Source organism: Patella vulgata, chromosome 1 (assembly GCF_932274485.2).
Source record: "Patella vulgata chromosome 1, xgPatVulg1.2, whole genome shotgun sequence".
Taxonomy (NCBI): Eukaryota; Metazoa; Mollusca; class Gastropoda; family Patellidae; genus Patella; species Patella vulgata.
Window position 1 is genome coordinate 56,642,194 of NC_065879.2, and position 7,965 is coordinate 56,650,158.

Consider the following 7,965-nt stretch of genomic DNA (forward strand, 5'->3'; position numbering starts at 1 on the left):
TGTCACTAAATAAACGGCCATGTTTTACTTAATAAGCTATGACCATTTAACCATCGATAAAAAAAACCTGAAAAATGGTTACGAGTGTCCATAACATCCAGGCACTTTTGAGCAAAAAAATAGGATACGTGCCCTTGTTTTGAAATTTGTCTCGCTTAACCAGTCTACCAACCATTCTCCGTCTGATTGACAGGTCGGGATAATCAAGACTACTTTTTTTACGAAACATGACAGAAGGCTGGAATAAGAAATTGAATTTAGAAACACGCACGGTAGGCAACTCAACAAATGTTTTAAGAACCTTATAAAAGTTACACGTAACTAGTGCTGGTATCATCTTCCTCCCTAACCCGAGTGTTTCATAGATACTATTTGTACTAAATCAAAAGATGCCGCTCCTAACGTTATAGTTAATGATAAAGCAATTTGAAAAATAAAACGAACGTAATTTCTAAAGCTGCTGTAATAACCAAAAATCTAAATATTACTGCTATTCAGAATCGTCAGCAATAGATTTTTTACAGCTGTCATAGTGTAGAGAATTTCACGTGCGATGACTATTTATAGACTCAAAGAGAGTGCGTGACTAGCCAGAAATCACTTCGGGACAAGCCACTGAAGCGTGCACATTCACCGTGTCGAGTACCACTTTTAGTAGGGAAAATTTTCGGCACATGGGGCACCCTACAACGGCAATGTTTATCTTATTGTTACAAGGATAAAACTAACATTAGGCTACCTGCTCAGAGTTAATTGTAGACAATGTAGTATGCACGTACATATTTAGATATTTAGGAGAGTTAGCACATTTACAAAACTGGATACCTAAATTGTTAATAATTAAAATAATGCTGCACAATGCCAGTTTTAAAAAGTTAGTATTAGTAGGTGAATTAGCACAACATAATATCATTATTTATAATTATATAAATCTGGTATTCTATTTTTCAGACATGGTTACTTCAACAGATATTAAAATGTAAAATTAAACTGTTAATGTTTTGGTAGAGAGGAAGAGAGAAATTGGGTTTAACGTCGACTCGACACAAACTAGGTCATTTCGAGATTACCATGTGCGTCAAATGTATTTCCTTAATTCCTTAGCGTTTGGGGGTAACCAGAGAAAGTCCATGAAGATGGACAGTTCTGTTTTGATTGACAGTTGTCATGGGTAGGCCTATTGAGAACAAAATTGGGTGAGTATTGATTCTGTCCACTCTCTGGATTGTCCCCCTTTGACTGCTAATATAAGCGACCATGCACGTGCATTCAACACTCGGCCAGGTGATTTTGAGGTGACAACAAGTCAAGTTCAGTTTATCAAGATGGATCGTGCTATTTGGAATGGCAGTAAGAAAGTGCACGTATTATCAGTTTTGAAGAAATACAGGGTAAATGGCAATCCACCAAATACTGTTGTCAATTTTGAAGTAGGAAAGAATACAGAAACTTTGTCGATGCAGAAATTAAAGAATTATTTGGAAACCGAGATGGAATTGAATACCACTGAGTTGTGTGACATTTTAGGTATTGAATTGAAACGACAAAACCTTGTCCTTCTAGCTATGGCGGCAATTTTAGTTGCTAATGAGGAAGAGGAAGCGCAGTTGGGGAATGAATCTGATGAGGAGCCAGCCCGTAAGAAGAAACGCACTAAGGAACCGGCGAAGGTATATAAGTGTATATATTGTCTAGGGCACTGAGTATAAATGTATTTATTGTTTGAGGCGCCGAGTATCATGAATCGGTTGGGCGACTGTACGAGTACACTTGGGGAAATGGGAAGAAATCTAGGTCAGTTTAGTTAGTGTTCACATTAGTTGATTTACGCGCATGTTTGGAGATGAGTAGGGGCGTTCAATTCTCAATTTAATGTTAAGAACGTTTTAGCAGTTAGAATTTAAAATAAATAGTTAAAGCTCTATGAAAAGATAAGATAAGATGTTTATTGCATCAAAACGATGACTATTAGTTGGACTCGCATAGTGCATATCGACGGATGCCGGGGGAAATAGTTGGCATACTGCACATTGCGGTATACCAGTTCTTGGCAATATACTAAACATTTTACTAGAATCTAAATGGGTATATTAAATACATATATGATTATCTTTGGAAAATGGCCACGTTTTTGGATATTGGTCATGTCTAACCCGCAAGTAGGGGACCATTTATTTAGCACATATTAAAGGGTCGCCATACATTTAGGTAGACTGTGAGAGTATAATATATATTGGCATGTGGTCAATTAAATGACACATGTTGTACGTAGACTGCGAAAGTATAATTTTTTTACATGTGGTAAATTAAATGGCGCATGTTTTATTTGATATTTTATTTCACGTCTTGAGACAGCTAGTTAACTCTTAAATGGTATGTGAGAGTTTATAAAAGGATATGATTAAGTAAAACTAAATTAGTAGAGGTTTTTAGTGAGAGAAGTAGAGGTTTTAGTGAGAGAAATGAGTAAGAGGCTAAAGGTGGTAGAGTAGAAGGATAGAGTAGATCATGTTGAGATTAGAGAAAGAACAGGAGAGGTCGAGAGGATCTGGTGGGGATGGGGGTCGGAAAGATAGAGGAATTAGATGAGAAATGGATTATAAATATGCCTTGAAAGTTTGGGAAAGGAATAAGTATCCATAGGGGGGGGGGGGTAATGGACAGAAGAGATGAACTGACGATGAAAGGTAAATAGAGCGTGAGATATGGAAACGGGGGGGGGGGGGGCGCAGTGAAATATAAGTAAATAAGAGATAGGCGTAGGAAAATGGATACAGTGGTGGATTTGAAATGGAAGACGGTATAGAGATTCGGCAAAGTATTTCTAGAGGTGGGTGAGAAACCCGTTGTACATATTTATGTCAATTGGGCTAGTGGACTGAGTTATTCCCTCTGTTTACTAGCCTTTATTTGTCTTGTAGGTGACAGTTCCCCAGGTAGCTTCAGTTTCTGGTGTCAATAGAGATGAAATAAAAGAGAGAATTTCATATTTGGATGGAATTGTGGGCTGTAGAAAATACATACGTCAGAAAAAGAAACTCGAGAAAGAATTAGAGCACTTTTTAGCCGCGTTAGTTCCTTCTCAGACGATAGAATCCGTCTCGATTTTGCCTATGAGCGAATTTTTAGTAGTTAAGGATGTCGGATGCAAAACACAAGATCATATTCCTGGGTGTATCTTTAAAGGTAGCGGGTACGGATTCGAGCGGAAGTGTAGTTGCCCTATCCGCCGGGCAGCCTCCTCACTTGACAGTTTGATAGGACAGTTAAGGGCAATTTTTAGAGATCGAGGTAGGGGCTCAATTTGGAATGAGCAACTTGGTTTAGGGAATCCCATGGCATCTTTGGCTATTAAACAACATTTGGAAGCAACCAAAATTGAGCAAAGTGTGGCTATAGTTGTTCCGAAACAGGCGAAACCCCTGTTTTTAGAGAAGATATTGAAGCTTTCTCGATATTTAAAGTTCCTCCTGTCTAACCCTAATTTATCTATAAAGGAACAATATTTATTACATAGGGATGATGCCTACTTTAGGTTCATAGGCTTTTCAGGGGATAGAGCTGGCGATCTTGGGAGATTGAGGGCAGAAAATGTAAGATACTTACCTGATAGCGGAGGGATATTAATTCATATGGTGGAAGGGAAAACTATCCAGGGAACGCCGAGAGTTTTTGTGTTAATGGTTAATGAGAATAGAGAATTGTGTCCTATTGTTGGTTTGCAGGACTATTTGTCGTTCTGCGATTCTAAAATATTTGACAACCTAAGACAGTTTTTTTTTATTCCGCTCATGTCGTTCTCTTGTCGATGTAGGTAAAAATAAACCCGTTTCATCGTCTGCTATGAATATGCGTCTTAAGAACCATTTGCATAATGCAGGTTTGTGGGCTGGTGAAACACCACACGGTGCAAGAGGCGCATGTGCTATGACATTAAAGTTACTGGGCGTTTCTGATCAAAATATTCAAGCTCATGTTGGATGGAAGTCTTCAAAAATGTTACAAAAATATACATCTGTGATGTCGTTGGTCGAGAATGAGGCATCGGCAGCGATGCTGTCGAAGGATTTTGTTGGTGACGTTAGAACAAATGAGGTGTCAGAAATGAGTTCTGATCTGAATAACTGGTTCAACTTGAAAGTGATTTAGTGTGAGTAGCGAGATACTTAATATAATTTTGTTATTTCAGACGGAAATTGAGAAAGAGGTAGCCGAGTTAAAAAGGGTAGTTGATCAACAGCAGAAAGTTCAAAATGAAGAATCGGTCGAATCCGCTCTCCGTCAGGTGAAAGAATACGGTAGTCGAACATTTGATTATAACCCAGACGTCTTTCTGCAGAAGCTAATTACTTTGGAAAAAAGAGCTAGGAAGACGAATCATCCTGAAAGTGAAACCTTCTCGTTTGTTTTACAGCGTTTTAATCATAATAAGTTTCATCCTCGAGTAGGGAGCTTAACCGTATCTATGCTGTCAACAGCTAACGAGTCTTAAGATTTTGAAAAAGGAACACGAATTCATGAAGTCGTTTCCTAACCCGATGCCTCAAATGCATGGCGGTTTTGTTCAGGAACCGATCCGTAATGGTTATAGACCTACATCAGAAAGATCAGGTCCAAGATGTTATAATTGTAATGAGTTTGGACATTTTGCTAGAAATTGTTTCAAAAAATGAGTTCTCCCCAATGAAAATGTTTTATTTTTTAGTCGAATGTTGGAGTGTACATGAACAACTTGGTCTCCCGAATATCTTATGACGGCAATGCATTATTGTGTACAGAACATCCAAGCGCAGAGGACGTAATTGATAAAGGGTTACATCCAGATTTGAGCTTGATCCCCTTTAGAAGAACTGACGAATTTAGGGCAGGGAACATCCACAACTGTTTTCAAGAGTGGGAGAAAATTGTCGAAAACAATCGCATAGATAACATTGATGTTTTGGATGTCATTAAAAATCGTGTCAATATTTTGGAATATATACCTTTTTGTGGAACTTTCGCCGGTTAGGAATATGAAGAAAATTTTCCACCGTCTAAACGATTTCCGAATGCTAAAAGCTGCGAACAGTTTCGGGTTTTCATTTGTAGTGAGATAAGAAACAGGTTGAAAACGGGAGCAATTTCGGTTTGTAGTTCAAGTGATAAACCGTATCTAATTTCGCCATTAACGGTAGAGCCTACGAAGACCCGTTTATGCTTAGACCTCAGATTTTTGAACTGTTGGATGAAAGATACGCCTTTTACATTGGACACTCTTAACAATGTACCTAGAATTATAGAGAAAAATACCTTTATGTCAAAATTAGATGATAAATCCGGGTATGACCACGTGTTAATTTCGGACGAGTCAAAGCCATTGGTAGGATTTTCGTGGAATGATGTGTATTATGTATGTAATACCATTCCTTTTGGGTGGAAAAATTCAGCTTTCGTTTACCATAGTCTTAATTTAACAGTGGCCTCATATTTAAGGACGTTATCAATTAATAATTTAGTTTACATCGACGACCGTCTTATTGGGCAAATTTCAAACCACATGTATCCAAATAGTGATTATTTCTTGAGGGCCTCAGTTGCTTTGTATGTGACCTGTCAAATTGTTGTTCGATTGGGTTATTTTGTTGGTTTAGGAAAGTCAGTTTTTACACCCGTACGATCATTTGTGTTTTTAGGTATGTGCATAGATTCACTAAAACAGGCATTTTTGGTTCCCGAAGAAAAGTTAGAAAAATTTGCTATTTTGAGAGAGTCTATTTTGGCTAAGCAAACGGTATCTTTAAAAGTACTCCAACGGTTTATGGGTAAATGCATCTCATTTATGCTGGCTGTGCCTGGGGCACGGCTTTATATTTCAGACATATGTATAGCACTGTATAGGTCCGGGAGCTTTAAAGGACGAGGTCATATTTTGGCGATTCGTAGATAATTGGGACGGTTTCTTACCTTGGAAATTAGAAAAGCATAAGGTAGTAACATTAACAACCGATTCCTCGAATTATAAGTGGGCTGGAAAATTTGAAAATAATGACATTAGTTTAGAATTCGGTGATTATTGGCATGCCGAGGCCAGGGCTATGATTCCCTCTTTGAAGTCGTTTAAGAATTATATTCTAGACTCGCGTATTGATATTTTATGTGATTGCAAGTCATTTATTGATGCTTGGAATGGTCAAGGTTCAAAGTCTCCTGAGGTAACTGTAGTGCTTAAAGAACTTTTCGTTTTAGTAAGAGATTTGAGAATTTATTTAAATTTCTGTTTTGTAACTTCCAAACAAAATCCCGTAGATGATTTATCGAGGTCATTTTCCAAAGAGGATACTATGTTATCGAATATAGCCTGGGAAAGGGTACAACAGTTAAGGACAGGAAACTGTCATACATTAGATTTAATGGCACTCGACTCGAACGCTATGGTAGGAAGGGATGGTAAGCAAATTAAGCATTTTACTCCATATGCCACACCCAACTCTGCTGGAATAAACATGTTTGCACAAGATATTGATTCCGCGGAGATAGTGTTATGTATTCCCCCCTTTAAATGTATTGAGGCAGTTTTAGCTTTTATTTTGCAACAAAACTTATCTTGCACTTTAGTTGTACCTGATTTCCCTGTCAAACAGTCATGGTGGCCAAATTTAGTTTATTCTAGCAGTTTGTGCGCTACTTTAGGAGTGAAAGGGGACAAAGATGTTTTATTGTATCATCCAAGAAAGGGTGTATACGTGATAAGAAAGGTTTACCATGGAATATGTTAGTTTTCCACATATATCCTGCGCGAGTTAGTAAATGTATCCATTATGAACCCCCTGCAGTTTTACCGCATTCAAAAGTTATTATTGGCGATTCGATTGTGAGGGTATTAGAAGATAAAAGTCAATGGAGCGTAAGGTCTGTTAGTGGAGGGAGGATAAAGGATATAGCCAAGGTGCTGAATGATTTTGTCTCTCGTTATAAACCGGTTTATGTACTGGTCCATGTTGGCTCAAATGATTTAAATGTGTCAAATTTACTCCAATCGACTGTTATTGGAAATTGCAAAGCAAGTGTTAAGCTATTAACGAGATGTTTGTGCGACTAGCAAAAAAGATTTGGCTGCTCGGTTTTTATATCGCAAGTATTGGTCACTATGAACAAAAACGTTAACAGGAGGATTTTAATCCTAAATGAACTGTATGAAAGGATGTGCAGAGAAAATAATTGGAAATTTGTGAAACATAAAATCTCGGTAAATCATTTATGTGATGGATTGCACTTGAATAATAAAGGGGTGGATGTATTTATGAACAGTTTGAGATTATAGATAATCAATATACATTATGTTGTGTCGTTCAATACCTGGTCGAGATTTACACTTTCACATATAATGCCGTGGCATTAAATAAACATGTTATGGCTAAATTTAAATAGGTGATGGGATAATTTAAATGTGTGATGGGATTAAATTAAGTGTTGAAAATATGTTGTTTTGTTGTATATTACTTGTTGGAGGATCACGGTGGCTATGACGCTGGCTCACTAACCTGGGGGTCGGGGGTTCGATCCCTGCATTGGCCGAGGAAGTTCATCCAGATTTTCCGGAGTGGTTTCCATTTGCCAGTGATACAGGACGGGGGGACCTGACAGGGACAACTTTCTGGTCGTTCGGATGGGACGAAAAACCGAGGTCCCGTGTTGGCAGTTGGAGTTCGATGTAGGAGTGGCGCCCCTGTCCGAGCCAAATTTCCCTCATAGCACACTGTAGGGCGTATGTCCGTCTTCGTTAGCCCAGTTTAGGAGCAGAACAGTAGGACGTTAAACCCCATTTCATATTACTTGTCGATAGTGGTAGGGGGGTTAGCGCACTATACCTCCAATACTTATATCTACAGGGCAAAGGGGCAATCCAGAGAGACCAGTACACTGTTCACTCTCTGGATTGTCCCCCTTTGACTGTTATTATAAGCGACCATGCACGGGCATTCAACA

At 38.4% G+C, this 7,965-nt stretch overlaps 1 long non-coding RNA gene across 1 annotated transcript; it reads left to right on the forward strand.

Moving 5' to 3' along the window:
- Positions 1 to 1,118: 1,118 nt before the first annotated feature.
- On the forward strand, positions 1,119 to 6,539 carry LOC126808800 (uncharacterized). The gene is made up of 2 exons (XR_007674781.2): positions 1,119 to 1,670; positions 4,190 to 6,539. It is a non-coding gene; the product is annotated as an uncharacterized LOC126808800 (long non-coding RNA).
- The last annotated feature ends 1,426 nt before the right edge of the window (positions 6,540 to 7,965 follow it).